Genomic DNA, 19076 nt, shown 5'->3' on the forward strand with positions numbered 1-19076 from the left:
AGATAGATAGATAGATAGATAGATAGATAGATAGATAGATAGATAGATAGATAGATAGATAGATAGATAGATAGATAGATAGAGTTTCTAACCAGTAGGGGGCAGTGCTGACCTGGATCTAGAACACTAAAGTGAGAAATAATGCACTTTTAGATGTTATATTTTCTGTCATTGTTGGCTTACTCGGCTAAAAACAGTGTTTGAGAAATATTGATTTGAACCTTACCTTCAAGATAAAACATACTTGCACTAAGTATTATCTCTGATTCAATTTGCCCCTTTACTGTTAAACCAATTTCATTTCCATGACTCACCATTTTATCAGAGCCTTAAAATTTAAAACACAAAATACTACAATAATGTTACAAATTGCTTTTATTTGATTCGGTTCAACTAAGGTTCCAGTAAGCTTCCTCAATGTAGCTAAAAGAAGTGTCAGCGACCACGTTATAGATATTGTTCACCCCAGTCACATAATCACATATTACATCAGACCCTACAGTTTATAGATTATTTTTATCTGTTATCACCAGTTAAAGTGGGTGAGAAATTTTAGATAAGAAATTGTTGAACAATAAACACTTTGATGAGGATAATATTATTTAGAACATAGCAATAAATACTCAATAAATAAATGAAATGCTACCTATCTATTGCGACTATTACCAGTGGTTTGGTCAAACTGTGAATAATAAATATCGATACAAAAGCATGCTTAGAGTTCAAAACACTAATATTTCACCAGGTGAAAAAACATTTTCTTCAGTGTAAATGAAATTCAACACAGTCCTTTGACATTATCTTATGTAAAGCATGACTTTACAAACTACTTCTTCTTTCACTATGGGAAGTTAATATTGGAAACTTCCCAAACTTCAGTCAACAGCATCAACTCATCATATGGATTAATTGGATAAATAAGTAGTTTCCCAAGATACAGTAGACTTTCAAACTACATTAATCTGGGGCCAATATACAGATATATTTCATGACCAATATACATGAATTAAGTTGTTAAATTGCCTCTTCACTCTCATGAACAGTGTTTTTATGCCTTGCAAATTAGTTGCTTGTTTATTTTTATTTATTTTTTTTTGTTGTTGCAGTTACAGAATTAGATGCACATCTAAATGCAACCCAGTCTCATAGGAAAATGTACCCCCACTACGTTGGTCCACACTGCTAAATGTTAAAGCAAACCAAAACTCAAGGACTAGAGCTCAATACTTTAGTCCTTGGATTTTACTCCCGTTTTATGATGTGAAAAAAACATATATGGTGACAGAAAACTTGGAAAGTTGGTGCAAAAAAAAAAAAAAATTGAATTAGTGTTTTTTTAACTTTTAGCAGGACTTTAAATAAGTCTTCCGGGAACACCTTTAGTAATTAACGTAAAAGTGATCAACCACTTCTATCAAACAGCAATGGATGCCTCCATGAGCAGATTTGGACCTTAAAATGTTTATAAGAAAAATAACAGAATAAGTGACAGAGTAAAGAAATAAACAAATAAAATACTGTACAGTACAATGTTTTCACAATATAAATACTTTGCATCTGGAGAATAAATAATCAATATAAAGCTGTGGACCTTTTTACAGTAATGGATATGTAGTAGCAACACCAGAGATGTGCAAAAATGACAGCAGCGTTGTTAGGGTTTGGTTATGGTTTTTGAGGACCCAAATGCAGAGACGGGGAGGCAGAGGTGAGTTTCTTGAAGATTTAATTGAATTGTTCACAAACAACTGAGGCAGGAATCCAAAAATACAACATGAAAAATGTAAGACAAACCAGAACCATGGACACATCAGGGGAAAATGTTTCCTGGACGGGGGCCGCCTTTTACAGCTGCTTTTTGTATCTCTGCTTCTGTCTCCTTGAACCTAGTCGCCCTGGTTCTGCTGGAGGTTTCTTCCTGTTAAAAGGGAGTTTTTCCTCTCCACTGTCACTACCAGCATGCTTGCTCACACTGGCTCCGGTGCGGTTACCGAGCCGACTGAGACCGCAACTCCCGCACACCCCCTCTCACACCGCCCTTTTGACTACGGTGCGGTGCGGCTCTGCGGCTCCGGCAACAGGTCCGGAGATTTAACAGAAGTTCACTTGAGTTCACGTAACTTCACGCGATAACACGGCCCAAATAAGGATATTTGCGAGAGCTTGTTGCGGAGGGCTCCGGCACGCCGCAAGGATAGCTTTCTTGCAGAATTTTCTGCAGCGCCGGAGTGTCTCGGTAACCGCAGCCGGACAGCTCAGCAGCCGGTGAGAGAGGTTTACGTCTTTTTAATGACTTGGAATCACTGCGGCGCCGCACCCACCGCACCGCAACGGTAAGACTGGAGTCTGTGTGAGCCTGGGGTAGTGTGATGGATTGCATTTGAGTCAATAAGTCGATGCAATCAACTGGTTTTCCTTAGATAGAAAACTTGAATCAATTTGAATGATCTGCGAAACTGTAAAGCACCATAAGAATACGTGTTGTGAATTGGCGCTATATAAATAAACTGAATTAAAAACTGAATTGAAAGAGCACGTGGAGTCAGGGAAAGGCGAGTCGAGACCAGGTAAGACAAGGAACCAGCACTGAGGAACTGGACAAGGAGAGTATTTATGGGAGACTGAACAAAGAGAGGACTAACGAGCTGATTGGGAGCAGGTGTGGAGAGAGGAGTCTAGAAAGGATCTAGGGAAAAAGAGGCCAACACAAGAGGGCAACAGAGGCCAACAAATAAAAACCTAAGAACTCAAATATATCCAGAAAACACAACAAAATAGGAATTAAACCAATAAAACTAGAAAACACGGAGCAAAGTAAAACTGAATACTCAAAAGAAAACAACAGAACCAAGACAAGCGTGTTATCTAAACATAATAAACAAGATTGTGTTTCTAAACAGATTTAGAGTGTTTGTTTTTCTTTTTTGTTGTGTTTTCTATCTGCCACCCCCCCTCTTATATTCACATGCATGTTGACAATTTTTTGCTTATAGCTTAAATACATAATTTAGAGACTTTTGATTATTTTTTGGAAAGCCAGCAGCTGCAAACAGCTACTGATATCAACCGCTTTTAATTTGTTATTATTATTTATTTATTATTTTATCTATTTATTTTTTTCCCAGTAAACCGGGTTAAGTGGGGTGTCCAATAAGCGTTGGACTCGTGCTGAGGGCAAGGTGAGGCTGGCGGAGCTAAATCAGCTCTGTTTTCACCAAGCAGACAGCCGCAGTGGGCTCTGTGATGATATGCTCGTTCCGGGGCGCAGCGGCTGCGCTCCGTACGCAGGCTGTCACTGAAACAGGGATGCGCTGCCTGCGAGCTCCGAGTCTGGAAAGGAACGGGCTCAACCTATGACTTTTTTCAGGTAATATAGCTTTACTTCAAGAAAAATAATAACACAGTATGTATGTATGTATAAATTCTGAACACAGAGTCGCTTTTCTCCTGGTATCCGGATGATGGTAGAAAGGAGGATGCTGCTGGTTGCTTTGCCTGGGTGGGTTTGTCTTCCCCAGCGTCACTGTTATTCGGAAGAATAATGCTTCTTGTTTACATACATCCACATACATTATATGGTCCAACTCAGTATTGATGTCGCAGAACCGTGTGGAAGTCCTGTTTACCCCTAAGGCTGCGTTTTCCGGTGATTCGTTGATGCGCAGTCCAGTATCCGCCTAAAATCATTGATTGTAGTCAGGCTGTGTTACAATTAGGCCTTAGATTTTATATGTGTCATGGAAACTCCATTCGTTGCATAGTGGGATCTCTCTGTCGTGTCTCTCTAAGTTTAAAGCCAGTGCTGCAGCTTTCCCCTTTGTTCAAACACCATACAGTTCAGCCTATTTATTTATTCTAAATCAATATAAAGGTTACTGGACATTCCTTCTAAGTATTTTAAATATGAAAGAAAAGTTAAATAGCTCATATATGGAAAAGTTTAAAAGAAAAAGAGTTCTCATTATCTTGTGATTAACATATGGATTTTCTGCGGTGTTAAGACCTAAATCCTTTGTCAAGCATGGCCTCTGTTTGATGTTGGATTTGTATCCTTTAGTCCCAGCCACAGAGCAGGACAGCTGCTGATATGCTTGGTGCCTGGATGTTCTTTGTTCTAAGAGAGCAGGGGACAGTGTATGCTTTGTATTATACTGTACATCTGTCTTCATCCAGTCATGCAGAATGCATTTTTCATGCCAGTTTTGTACCACAGCATTTAGTCCACTTGAATGGCATCCCTTAGTGCAGTCATGGTTCTAGGGTAACTTTTGCATTTTTTCCCCTCACATAAGTTTTAATAATCATACAGGGCTAATTCAGTGGTCTAAAAGTATTTAGTCATAAACATGTTGTTGCTTTTAAGCATTTGCAGTAAGAACTGGCCTTTTTCCATCACTTCCTGGCAGGTAAAAGCTTGTCTAAGGACAGGACTTTGACTAGGCCACTTTAAAATTAACATTTTCTTTGTTTTTTAATCATTCAGATGTGATTTAATGAGTTGTTTTGAATGATTGTCCTGTTGCTTATATGCATGCTTAAGCTTCTGGTCCAAACCAGATGACGTGGCAATATTCTTTAGGTTTTCATGACAGAAAACTCAATGTCATGGTTCTGAAGAAGCAACACAGCCACATACCATGAGACAATGACAAAACATGTTATGCTTTTTTTTTTTTTTTTTTTTTTTTTGGCCTTACCAGTCCACATAATACTCAAAAGGATTTAAATCACGAAGATTTGTTTTGGAAATATGAGACAAGCATTTGTTTTATTCTATATTTATTTGTTTCCTACACTGTATGTCTCTCACAATTTCCATTTTTGACCAGTATTTTTATTTCTGATAAGTAAACGACTATAACTGAGGCAGGATGCTTCTAGTCCTCTAGATGTTGTTCAGAGTTCACTTTTCACCTGCTGACCGAGTCACAACAGAAACTGGATGCTCCTGGGAAGGCTTTCCACTCTTCCATTTTTCCATTATGGATCTTGGTGTGGCTCATTTGATTCTCAAAGCTTTAGGATTAACTGATTAACTTCTTTTTTTCCCTTTCTGATATATGTTAAATATTTTTTCTAATCTATTCTTGTATTTATCTACATCAAATTATGATGTGTTGCTTTTTGAGTTCTTGAAGACCTCTTTTTAAATGACTCCCTTATGCTACAGTTCTAACAGTGAACAGGCGTGTGTGGCAGGGGAAACTGGACTTAAGCCACTTCCACACAAAGCTGAGTTTAGGTGTATATATAACTCAATTCTTGGTATGATGATGGTCCAATACAGACACACTCGCAATGGAACTGAATTTTAAAATTGCTCCAATGTGGATAGGCGTCCTTGGCAGATCTCCATCATGATACTCCTTTCTGGATAATTTGTGCATTTGAGCACAGTGAGGTGTTTGTTACAATGGGTAACAAACACCTCACTGAAACAAACCATAAGAAAAGTGTTCTTTGGAATATTAACTGTGTTTTAGAATCTATTTTGTCATAGGCTGTTACATTTGCTTTGAATGTTACACTTACAAATGTTTCTACTCTTTAGTATTTTAATCATCTTGATGATCAGCATATGGTAATCATGAAGGGAAACACTCAAAATGTTGATAACCAAAAGAGAAGAAAAAAGACAAAAAGTAACATTTGTTTTTTGCCTTATTTTATTCTTTCTAATGGTGAATTTAGACATTCATTGTGTATAGATTAATTAGCAATGGTTTTGCACTATATACCTTTAAATGCACATTATATGCACCAACATAGGCACAACGAAAGCCTGCACCCAGTGTGCATACCCATTGTAAAATAGAAGTTGTTTTGGTCTGATTTTTACATTTATAACTGACTTTAATTGTGCATTTACACATGCTTCTCAGAATACTTTTAGGCTTCGCATAGTGGAAGATCAGATTAGAGCACTTTCAATGTAAATCAGCACTATTGGGGCAAAGTTTATGGCTTGGCTCAGTGGGGCAGAGTGAGGACCTCAGCCATGTAAAGACTCTATGACTAGTCATTAAAGTCAGTCTTCATTATTATTCACCATTCATCATTTTTCTTTGTATTTCTCTCAGCCAATTAGTAAACCAAAGCTTCATGTAGCAGATTTTGTGACTGTCACTAGTCTAAGGCTTGAAGAGGTTCACAGGAGTTATTGGAAGAAGAAGAAAAATATGTGTTGCTTAAACCCACAAATCATGCTGTGCTCCTGGGATTTTAAAGTCACCTTTATTTTCTTTTTTTCACTATAATCTTAAATATTTTTATTAAAAAACATAGGAAAAACCTATACAATTTAAACTACTGGTAAGACAAGAAAATTACAATAAGGCATTTGTTTTTGCCTTAGAGATACCTCTTTAATGGCATGTTGAACAAAACCTGTATAATTTATGTTTTATTACAGCCATATTATCGATGTTTAATCTGTAATAAGAAACCATAAACATTCTTTCAAAAAAACTTAAAGTAAAAAGATCCTATGCAGAGATTTTTACTTCTCTTAATGGTCTTCACACCTAAATGAGCCCAAGATGGTTTCACACTTTATGGCTAAATCAGGTCAGATTGAGAGCACAGCTAAATGGCATAGAAAGGGGGGGATCTGTTCTCCTCTAGTTCTTGCTGAAAGAGAAACCCATTCATAGCTGCATTAATCATGGGTGGCACTAAATAATGGCTTTGAGGCAGCATCCAGAGAGAGGGAGAAAAAAGAGGAAAAGAGAGATTTTGAAACAGCCTAATTCATTAACTTGATCTCTGCGACTGTTTTCCCCTTCCCATTAACCAATGTAACTTAGTGATGCTATATTGTTGTATAAAGTCTATTATTTATACATTTCAGACAAGCAATCTAAAGTAGAGTTGGAACACTTCTCTGTTAATCTTTTATTTACTCTGAGTACTTATTTACTAGAGTTCTTGCATATTCATCTCACTGACTGCAAGAAGTTGAAGTAGTAATTATGAGCCTCACCTACACTACCCTTTTGAAACCGTGCCGAATACGGTCAGAGAACGGCTACTAAGATAACTGCTGAGTGTAAATGAACACAACTGAACTGGACCCCACCAGACACAACCGAACCTCGCTAAATCTAATACTAGTTCAACAGTACTACAGTACTCGGCATGGTTCAGTTGTGGCTCGGTTCTCTAAAAACAAAGAGCGCATGAGCAGCCTGTGTCATCTCCTATTTACAGTCAGCTGACTCATTTTGTGGGCTTTCTGGTGTGTCCAGCGTTACAATTCACAGATCTTTTCACCTGTTCACAAAACAAACTTCTTCTCAGTCTATTAACAATAAATGGCATCAAAACTACGTGGTTTAACCTGGAATGATGCCAAGACCAAGGCTCTCTTTGAAATTCTGGCCGAAGACGCTATTCAAGCACAGACGCTCCTGATTGTTATGGGCGTTGTCATTTTTGTTTGTGTTATTACTGCCTTGAGAGCTGTAGTATTGTGGACCGCCGATAGGAGTCGAGGAATTGTGCTAGCCTGACGTGTAAATGGCTGCAAGAACCAAACTCGGCAGGGTTAGCTGATCCAAGCTCGGTCCGAACCAGGTTTGGACTGGTTTCAAAGGGCTAGTGTACATGGGAAAAAAGTTGAAACATACAGTGGGAGTAGTTCTGAGAGAAGGATCTACTAAAATGAAGATAGATTCCACCAGGAACATTGACACAGGCAAAATGATAAAGACAAATTCAGATGGGATATTGTTATTGTTTTATCTGTGTGGAACGGGCTTCATATGGCATCCTACCCTAATCTTGATCACCGACTTTTGGTTTGAAACGAATGGCCTTAGGCATTGCGCTACAGTGGAACTACCCAAAAAATTTCCTCAGGGAGACAGAAGCACACTCCTTCGGTCCATCTTTTATTTGTCGGAATCACAGTCTTACTTCACAATTATTTAATCATGATTATTACTTGCTCATCAGGACAGATTGATGTTAACTGTGTGTTCTACCTCTCAACATTCCTTGTTGTTTTCATATAGATGTTTGATTTTACATTCCCATGCATCATATTAGAAAGATTGACCTTGGTGTCCTTACAACATCAGCCTTTCAAGGTTTTCCTTTATAATTTTATCTTCATTACTACTGACTTTTAAGGTAGAACAGGAGCCCGTGCTTCAGTATGCTGTCTCCTACATTATATATCATCACTTCAGATGCATTCCCAAAGCAGACACCGTAACTATTGCTTTTGTTTAAGAAGCAGCATGACATCAGCATTTAGAGGTATGTGAGCCTCACCTTCTGCTCTTACTGTTGGAACGTGTAGATGAACTCACATCTGCTTGGTGCTATAATTGTTGTCTTTGAAGTGACTGATTGTAGCTGTTTCATAAAACTGTCATGTAAGATGCACAGGTAAATGTTCTCTTCCCTACAGTGCAACCTGGTGTAATAATTTTAGCATAATAATCAAGCAAGTTTGAGTCTTTTTTGTCAGTTGGCATGTTTGTTGATTGAAAGCTCCAGTGATTGTTGATCATCTGGGTGACAAATTTGAAAGAGCACAAGCAGATGTTGTTTATCTCTTGTGGAAGAGTGCTTTCCTAGAGTTTAAAAAGTAGCATACAACCTCTGCTAGCATCTTGTTCTATAATTTTAAAAGGAAATAATATTGTGTAATTGAAATAATCAGTTTACGGGTAATCATTTCTCAGGTCACAACATTTAGCACATTTAACTCATATTGTCATGCTTCTGCCCTTTTCGGACTGTTTGGTTCTTTTTGAGTTTTCAGTTACACTTTGTTTTATGTCAATCTGTGTTTTTTGGTCATTTGGCTTCTTTTCCATTTGCTGTCATTCTAGTTGTTTTCTAGTTATATTTAAGCAGTATTGCATATTTGAGTTACTCCCTGTTGCCCCCTTATGCCAGTCTCTTTTCCCCTTGCTCCCTTTTAGTTGCTTCTATCCACACCTGCTCCCTATCAGCTAATTAGACCATTCTTTGTTCTATCTACAATATTTACACCTCCTGTGCAGTTCCTCATTGCTGGATTCTCTTCCTTACTTCCTTTGGTTTATTTCCCTCCCCTCAAGTGTCTCCTAGTTTCTGGTTCCTGAGTTTCTGGTCATTCTGTTCTGGATTATAGCTGCTGTATTATTACTTCTTAAATACATTTTGCAAGAACTCATCTCCACCTCTCTGCATCTGGGTCCTCAACAAGTATCCACAAATCCTGACACAGCTATGATGAGTTCCAATTCAGCGGCTGTGTCCTCCAAAGGCCAGACTTGTCGGCCGATTACATCCGATTGGAAGACTCCTTGTTATGCAGCAGACAAATGCAGCCTTCTTTTTGCCCGTTTTGAAGGACAGGTCCGGTGAATCTGTGGTAACCATTGGTATTCAGTGATTCATTGTGAGTCCAAGTAAGCCAGCTGCTCAATGCTCACAGAACAGTGTTGAATATTGTAAGTGCAGTTTAATATAATACAAGTATGTGAATGTTTTTGTCTGAAATTAATGAAAAATAGTTGTTTTAAATGGTTATTGGGTTATAAATGTAGCGGGTAATGTTTGGTTTACTGAAAGGTTTTATCTGTCCTAGTGCAAATGGGTTTGGCTGACATTTAAGCACAGATTATAATATCTCTGCAGTGTGGGGAGTATAAATCTGATATTTGTGATGACAGTACTGTTGCTGAAGCTCCTCCTTCGTTGCCTGCTTTGTGTGAGAAATGTCACGGTTGCTAGACGACAGAGTGTACAGGAGGTGAAAGCCGGAGGAGGCTTGACCTATTTGAATCCATAGCCAACACTCTTCCAGCTTCCTTCACGGACTTTGAAAGACCGGGTCCAGGTAGACCGGGTCCTTGGAGGAAACAGCCTCCAAAATCGAATACAACCAAAAAATTTGTGGATCAGAGGGGAAAGATACCTTGTGCATAATGAAACTAGGAGAGCTGTGCCAATTTGAATAGCTCAGTTAAGTTTAAACTGTTTTTTTTTTATTTTTTTTTATTTTTTTAGAAACAAGAACAACATTAGCAAAAACTAATGCAGCTAAAGTCTAACATAAAAAAGAAGCTGTAATATAATATTTTATCAAGGATTTCTTTAATTAAACATCGAATATGAGAGTACAGAAATACCTTCATCTTCAGATTTATTTCTAATACCAGTACCTAAAAAAGTAGGAAAACCTGAAATGCTGAAACTATTGCTTTTTGTAAAGCCACAAATCATCGTTACTTTTATTTAAACTCATAAATGCATAAAGTTAAATGCACTGATTCAAAATAAAATAAAAACTCTTTAATATCCGTGACCTTTTTAACCAGAGGCCTAAAACTTGATTTGATTTTAAAACAGATATGGATTTAGATGCCAAAGGGAGGCTTCTTTGTCCATATCTGATAAGTCTATGTAGTATAGATTATAAAAATTTGTGTACCAAAAATATGTATATCTGCCCTTTATTAAAAAAGACAGAATAATCTTCTGTCTTTTTATCAAATACCCAGATCAGTATGATGATCTGTCAGGAGATCTGAATATTTCAGACTAAAATGATGGAGTGATGAAATAAAATGAAAATTATGATTTCTCATGAAGCTTTTCTTAAGACCTTCTGGTTGAAGTACCACAAGGCTTTTCAAGCTGTGAGCTATATGGAGCCTAAAAGCCATAAAGGACACATGTTTGTCTTTAAATCAGGAGAATCATAAGAATTACTCATAAATTTAAATGTCTGCTGTTATGAACTTTTTATTTACGTCAAGATCTAAAACATATCAGAATTCTTTAACAGCTAGCTCTATAATCACAAAAAATCTACCTTCATGTTAAACGGAGAACTACCGATTTAATTAGTCCACACTACACAGAGATATTTGCAAAGTCTGGCTTTCGCTATAATAACCCTTTCATAATTGTATGCTCATTATTTTTATGATAACTTCTAAACCTCAAAATATCTATAAGAGCACTAAGTAAAACAGCAGGTGAGGAATTTATATCTAGACTGTTTTTGATGAAGTTTCACAGATTATCTGTGTTCTGTTTCAAAGCCATCCCAGTTTATCTTTTGTTCCATCTTTCTGTGCCTTAAGTCTCTAACACAGAGGTTAATGCTGGTTAGATTGCTGGGATAGGAGGTAATGGCAACATGGCAGCGAGCAGCCTTGTAAAATTTTCCCTGGACTTTTTTCAGCCAGTGAACAGCTGGTTTAGGTCATCAAATAAAATGCAAAACTGTAAGCCTTTAGCAGTCTTAAATGACAAGGGTCTATGAATGTCAGTTGGATACATTTCCTTCTTAAGATCAGCTCAAGCTGTACCATGGAACTATGGAACATAGGAATTAAACTAGTAGTATAGGCCTTTTTCTGTCCAAGGTTCACACTTAGTTTTTAAAATGTGCTCTCATTGAAGTTGATCTTTAATATCTTTATATAATATCAGTTTGTAAGTGTATGTGGAAGCTGAGCACAAACATCTGTTCTAAGAGAAAAATAAAATCTGTGACTGAAAGCACACATTGTGATTAGACATTTATGCACAGTGAGAAACCAAAACAGTTTTCCATGCAGAGAAACATCTTTGTGACAGACTGTCAAAGGACAGCGTGCAACAATGTAACCCAGTGAGCGAGCAGAGATGTGCTGGGTTAAACTAAATACAGGTAGCTACATGTTTAAATTTCAACCTGGAGAGACTCACATAGAGAAAAGCTGCAATTAGAAAATCTTTATTGATATAAATGAAATAAGTTATTTGATGCTCGGGCACCGGCAGAAGACTTTGATGCTGTGAATGGATACAAGCAGTGGTGAAGAATCAGTTATACAGTTAATTAGATTTGCCAACTAAATAAAAGAGACCATCAGTGGGATGATTGGCTGTTTTCATTTTCTATTTTAGATGTGAGTCACACCATGTCAGATACAGTCGTCATTAATCAACACTGAGATTAGGTTAGTTAACCCAATAGCACTTTAATGTGTATTCTGTACAAGAATCATTCTAAATCATTTTCTGAATTGTCCACCGTTATTTTAGGTGGCAGGTGGATTTCAAAAATTTGCACTGTATATACTCTATATATCCAATGCACCTTCTTCTTCTCCTTTGACTATTTGAGCTCTTGTTATTTTTGTATTGAGTAAATTTCTCCACTTTGAGATTAATAAAGTCAATTAATCAATCAATAACAAGCGTTCCCTCTTGGGAGCGGGTACAGGGTTGTGAAGAGGGCGGATCTTTTCAAATATTTGTGAAAATCCTTCAATATACCTTTAATTATGGTGAAGACTTAGGCAACAACATTCTGGATACTCAACAGCTGTCTCATTTTAGGTTGCAGTAAGACACATATGCAGTAATCAGTTCTTTACTATATAAATATATATTCAAGATGAACTTATGAATTACACATAAATTAGTTTAATGGGTGAAACTACTGATATACTAACATAAACATACTTGCTGAGTCTTTAAGTTAATCTGTCCGTCAGACGTGAATGTTTAGGGTTCTGTTGGTGAGATGTGATTTTTTATATTTTAATGCAGTCTCACTGCATTTTGAATCACAGAAGAATCCAAAACAACTGCCTTTTTTTTTTTCAAATGAAGTAGAGTTTTATATTTTTTTAGTTTATTGTACTTTTGTGAATCATCAGAATTTCTAATTTCCATATTCAGAATAGCTTTGTTAAATTTGTTGAAAAAAACAATAACAATATGATGTCTTTTCAGTTTATTTAATCATTTTATATACAAAATGCATATCTAATAGAACAGCTCAAAAAGTCAGGAACTGAATAATGAAAAAGGAGGCTGCAGGAGACTGCTCTCATGAAGAAGATGGGAGCAGCATCATGAAGTGGCATGCTAAAATAACTGTCTAAAGGGAGGAGAAAGAAGATGCATGAACATCTGAGTAATTCAAACTGTTTTGAGCCACTCAACACTGACTTCCCTCATCATTTATTAATCTTCTGTAGGAACATTAATCCAGGCTGCTGCAAAAGTCTTGTATCATCCTGACACCCAACAGTGTATTACAGTCTTTGTTATTCTAGGCATGTTGACTGCAATCATCTTTAGGAAAGTTTATCGTTTGTTTTAATGTTATTTAATGTTTTCTGCTCATTTTAATTGGATATGTTCTCTCTTATCCCCTGAAACGGGAGCTGACTCGAAGCTTGTCTGCCTGGCTGTGTGTTTTTTTGGACAGGGCTGCCTGTGGAGCCCTGTTTTGCATCTTTGCTTCTTTTGATATGCCTGTTTCTGTCTCCTTGAACCCCAGTCTGCCTCGGCAGATGGCTGCTCATACTGAGACTGATTCTGCTGGAAGTTTCTTCCTGTTAAAGGGGAGTTTTTCCTCTCCACTGTCGCTTTAAGCATTGTAGTGTGAGGGATTGCCTTCGAGTCAATGAGTCGATGTAATCAACTGATTTTCCTTAGATAGAAAACTATGAATCAATTTAATTGTATGATCTGGTTGAATAGTAAAGTGCCTTGAGATGACATGTGTTGTGAATTGGTGCTATGTAAATAAAATAAATTGAATTGCGTTACTATGGGGTAGCATTTTACCCTATATTTATGAAGAACTATCTAAAGTGTTAAACGGCAGCTGATAATCTCATATTCTAACCAAAACCTTTATAGTTCTGTGGAAATGATGAGATAATGACAAAAATATATTTAAAAAATCAACAGGACATCATTCCTCAACTGTTTTCATTTTTGGATCTGTTTTATCAATAATTTAATTTTTACCCAACACCGAAAAGCTCAACCTAATAGTATTTTGATCACAGTAACAATTAACAATTAATCGGATTAGTCGATTATTGAAATAATAGTAAACTTATTTAGTAATCGATTAATCGTTATCTGGGGTATAGAGACTCTAAAACATGCCTTTAGCTGACAAAGCAACTCACTAAGAGCAGTAATCATATCAAAATTGTAAAAAAAGATATTTAAACATTTTGCATTTAAGATAAAAAAAAAAAGTTTTTGCCAGTATGTATACTCTATCTAGAACTCAAGTGGAAAAGTTTTAGTTTAACTGGTTTAATAAAAAAAAAAATATTTAAGGAACCCTCTGGCTATCTGATTATTAATCAATTAATCAAAAAAATAATCGACAGATTAATCGATTTGCAAAAGAAATCGTTAGTTGCAGCCCTACACAAATCATTTAAGACCTTACGATAGCCTCCTCAGTCTCTTTATCTTTTAAGCTTAATTTGACTATACAAATGTGCTATTATTGTCCTGATTAAACATTATTACATATAATAGCTGATATCAAACATATTAAATAGTTAAGTATGATGTGTAACTGTTATAAACACTGATGTTACACTATTTACACTGTTGTTGTTTTAACCTTTCCTTTGGTGGAGGTATTTTGCTGAAGTGAATTGACAAACAATTATTGGATGTTTACATTACTTACACTGATGAAACTGGTTGAAAACTGATGAAAATTTATGAAATCAAAGTTCAATAATGGAAAGGCGTCCATCCCAGGATTCAGATGAGCTCAAATCATATGGTTTCCAAATATAAATGTAAACTAACAATAAGACATTGTACACCACATTAAATATTCCCTAGAGACTGATTTACCATATTCAAAGGTCTATAAATTAGACTGTAGCTTATGTTTCTAGCCCGCCCAACAAACACTAAGAGCAGCTGAGGAAAGTCAGCTGAAGGCCATTGAGGTCATTCTTCCAGAATANTATCTAGAACTCAAGTGGAAAAGTTTTAGTTTAACTGGTTTAATAAAAAAAAAAATATTTAAGGAACCCTCTGGCTATCTGATTATTAATCAATTAATCAAAAAAATAATCGACAGATTAATCGATTTGCAAAAGAAATCGTTAGTTGCAGCCCTACACAAATCATTTAAGACCTTACGATAGCCTCCTCAGTCTCTTTATCTTTTAAGCTTAATTTGACTATACAAATGTGCTATTATTGTCCTGATTAAACATTATTACATATAATAGCTGATATCAAACATATTAAATAGTTAAGTATGGTGTGTAACTGTTATAAACACTGATGTTACACTATTTACACTGTTGTTGTTTTAACCTTTTCTTTGGTGGAGGTATTTTGCTGAAGTGAATTGACAAACAATTATTGGATGTTTACATTACTTACACTGATGAAACTGGTTGAAAACTGATGAAAATTTATGAAATCAAAGTTCAATAATGGAAAGGCGTCCATCCCAGGATTCAGATGAGCTCAAATCATATGGTTTCCAAATATAAATGTAAACTAACAATAAGACATTGTACACCACATTAAATATTCCCTAGAGACTGATTTACCATATTCAAAGGTCTATAAATTAGACTGTAGCTTATGTTTCTAGCCCGCCCAACAAACACTAAGAGCAGCTGAGGAAAGTCAGCTGAAGGCCATTGAGGTCATTCTTCCAGAATAAAAGCATGTGAGATTAAAAAAATAAAAAATAAATGTCTCCCATATTACTGGGCACATGAACTGTGGTGACTACCTGAATTAAATGAAAATGTCAAAACTATGGTGAAAAAATATAGCATTTTATATCCTGGTACTTGGAGTTGAGTTATTCACCATATAACTAATGAATGCTTCATCTTTCCTTTTGGGCTCTCCAAACAGATAATGTCTGGTCGCAGTATGAAAAAATCATAACAATTTTTTCCCAGTCTTACACGTTCTTGGATTTTAAAATAATGTTATGAAAAAATACCGCCATGTACTGTATGAACTGTTAAGAAGGATGCGCTGTTATTAGAAGGACTTCCATGATATTCTATTCATCATGTTGGATTGACTATATCCTGCTGTGTGTACTGTTATGAAAGGCACAGCAGGTTGCAGTCAGCTGAATTTGAGGTGTAGCCAATTAAAACATAATTTACAAAAGAAAAATAGACACAGCCTACCAGTTCACTAAGTAGAGCCCTTCTCTTGCTGTCACCAGTTCTTTAAACAATTCTCTATTTTACAATCTTTTTCTATGTCACATTTAGTCTCCAAGCAACTCCCTTTATTATTTCCTTTTAGCCATGTTTATTTGTGCTGAACTCAAACTTGATCTTGAAATGTTGTATGAGACTTCCTGTCTGACATCTGAATGTTAACAAAAGGGAATCTTTTCCTTGTATGGAGTGACACACTGAAGGGTAACACCTATTATATTTATGATTTTTTAATGTCATGTGTGGTGTCTCTGAGATTGTGAAAATCACCCAATATTTTTACAATTATGTGATCCAGGCATAACAGGTAGGCGGAAATCCTTGAACTCCTGGTTGAGTTTAGGCTGGAGATTCCCAATGCAACTGTCTAGTTAGGTTATCATAGCAGTCAGAAACTCTGAAAGCATATTTCAGAGTAGGCTCGTTGATTAACTGATTGCACAGACATAGTTTTTTAATTAAACTTTCTTGAAAAACAAATAGTGCTGTGCAACAATTCTAAATAGCAATTTTGATTAAATGTATTACATTTATGTTATTAATTTCCTAATAGTGTTTCATGAATAAAAGCCTAATGATATGTGCAAATACTTTATAGATTAAGCATATTTATATTTAGGTATTTCCTTAGTATTTCTAATTGATATTGACACAAACAGCTACATAATCAAATGAAATAAAATATAAATATGACATTGTTTTAAATCGATTGTTAAAGAAGTTGTAATTGTCTTGCTTATGTTTATTTACAGTGAACATGTGTGGATTTCAAAAAAATAAGACACTTCATCTACCCACAGCTTCATATTTATGACCTGGTTCTCCTTATGGCTTGGAGTTGTTAACAGAGCTCCAAGTGGCTGTCTGTGGGTGATTTCATCTGTCATATGTCTGAATCGAACCACCCTGATGAAGACAATTCAGCGTTGCATTGATTATTTATAACATTGCATCTGTTCAGCCCAGCATCATGTAGAGTTTAAAAATTCAAATCTGTTTAAAAGCATATTTTTCTATGTGTTGTTGTTGTTGTTTTCTGTTGAGAGTGAGCACAGAGCAGTACTGGTATTGAACTGATGTCATTGATGGAGACTCACAACAATCTCCATCCAAAGACGAAGCCATCGTTCCACCCATCCTGTAACCCAGGGGTTTGTTTGTACGTCGATATGTAATTTTAAGGTGCAAAAATAATGCATTAATTTGCAAGAAAGGGATTACCAGCATTAAGTTACAAATTAATGTGAAAATAAGAAATTTGTGTTTTTTTTTTCAGTTTTTTCTTCTTTTGTGCTGTACTTTCCTTATGACACATTTTGTTACTGTACACCTAATTATCCTTTGTTGGGATTTAGGGCATATTTGGGGTAAGTCTGTAGCTGACTTCTGTTTCGGTAAAATGCTAGATATGTCCAAAGCTGTACTCTTATGCAATTGATGCCTACGAATACTGTGCGATCCGATCTAGATGTTTTAATGTAGTTTTTGCTAATACTAAATATCCCGCCATTACCTGCAAATTTTATAAGCACATTGCTTCATACTATAACCTATGAGTTAAATAAAAATATTATAAGAAATGTAGTCCTTTGGTGGACACCTCAGCATGTCAGCCAGTGTTAATATACTGTTGTTGTGCTGTGAGATGACTACTTTGTGCACACTCTAATACAGAATCTTATTGATGTTGCTTTTTATGTATGTCTAGCATTATCTCATCAAATGGTGCTTAAACAGCTGGAATTTTTTTTTTCTATCTTTACTTTCTCCCCAATGATCACTTTCTATGGTCTGCAGCATAAGATCGATAAAATTACAAGGCATGCAGCACAGCTTGTCACTGATCAATTGTAGAATCTATCTAGTATGCTGGGAGGTTAAGTGGTGGCATTGGGCAATCCTAAGAACTATAAATGGTTGCGCTACAGGCAGTAGGGGTCACATCAGACAATATACCCTGTGGAGAGAGGGGAATTTCTTTTGCAGCTTGAGGAGCACTGTGTTGACTATGCTATGTCCAGCAGGGAGGTTGACAGTTGTATGGTAGCCAGGCTCTCTGTTTAATGCTGCTAAGCCTCCTTACTGATAAAATAAAAACTTGTTAAGAATAAAAGCAACATCTGCAAACTTGTGGTCAGAATTAAGACTTGATCCTAGATCAATTCATATCCGTCTGGGACAGTTGAACATATTGAAAGAGCTGGAAGTGGCCCACAGTAGGGAAAACCCTCAGCATGCGAGACTCAATTCTGTGGAAAGAACCTTATTATACATACTGACCCGTTTGGTAATCTAACACCGGTGATGGTTATGTAAGAAGATTCAATATAACACAGTGATAATCCAGTTTTAAGTCATCACTGGATCTGTGCTGCTGGTGATTAACTCCACCAAACCCCTGTCTGAGCTTGCTGTTTCTCATTGGCCCTAGTTAGCATCAATGGAATTAGTATTTACTCACCCAGTTAAGAAGCTAAATCAGATAATTTACGTTGATTCTTTTCTGTTGTGACCTATACTTGCACTGAGAGGAAAATGTATACTATATATAGTTTATTAACAACTACCAGATTAAAAAAATAATCCAGAGGCTTTGATTAGTGGATGCTAGGGAATAGTTGGGTATGTCCTACACACACAGAATTTTGTGTTTAGTTGTGCAAAATAAGATTGAATGGGCTACCCTAAATTTTGTGACTTCTGCTGTCTTTGCTATAGGCTTAATGCTAAAAATTATTCTAAGTGTAATTTTTTATATGTATTTAAAATAATTCCATTATTTTTTGAAGTCCTTTACATGAGAAATTTCTTATGACTTTGAAATCATATATAAGCAATGGATTGGTTTTATCAGATGCAACCTTTTGTAGTCTCTCACTTAACCACTGCACTAACACTACTCTAGCTTGGCACTGCTTCTACTGAGCCACCTTGGGAAGATTTCCCTGAAGAAATCTAGGTTTTGAGATCCACAACCTTAAAATAGCTGTGAATCATGCATTATTACTCAGCAAGCTTGCCTCCTCTATCAAACTGCGCTTGCTGTTGTGTTTATTGTCTAATTGTTTTCTCCAAGCTTCCAGATCTGAGAAAAGA

At 36.2% G+C, this 19076-nt stretch overlaps 1 protein-coding gene across 2 annotated transcripts in view; it reads left to right on the forward strand.

Moving 5' to 3' along the window:
- The first annotated feature begins 3240 nt into the window (after positions 1-3240).
- LOC107091034 (amyloid beta A4 precursor protein-binding family A member 2-like) overlaps positions 3241-19076 on the forward strand; it is a 54097-nt gene continuing 38261 nt past the window's right edge. For both annotated transcript variants that reach the window (XM_015384742.1, XM_015384759.1), the window contains exon 1: positions 3241-3367. The gene's annotated coding sequence lies outside the window, so the exon portion shown is untranslated. The remainder of the gene's footprint in view (positions 3368-19076) is intronic.

Source organism: Cyprinodon variegatus, unplaced genomic scaffold (genome assembly GCF_000732505.1).
Source record: "Cyprinodon variegatus isolate N-32 unplaced genomic scaffold, C_variegatus-1.0 Scaffold15, whole genome shotgun sequence".
In the NCBI taxonomy this organism is placed as follows: Eukaryota; Metazoa; Chordata; class Actinopteri; order Cyprinodontiformes; family Cyprinodontidae; genus Cyprinodon; species Cyprinodon variegatus.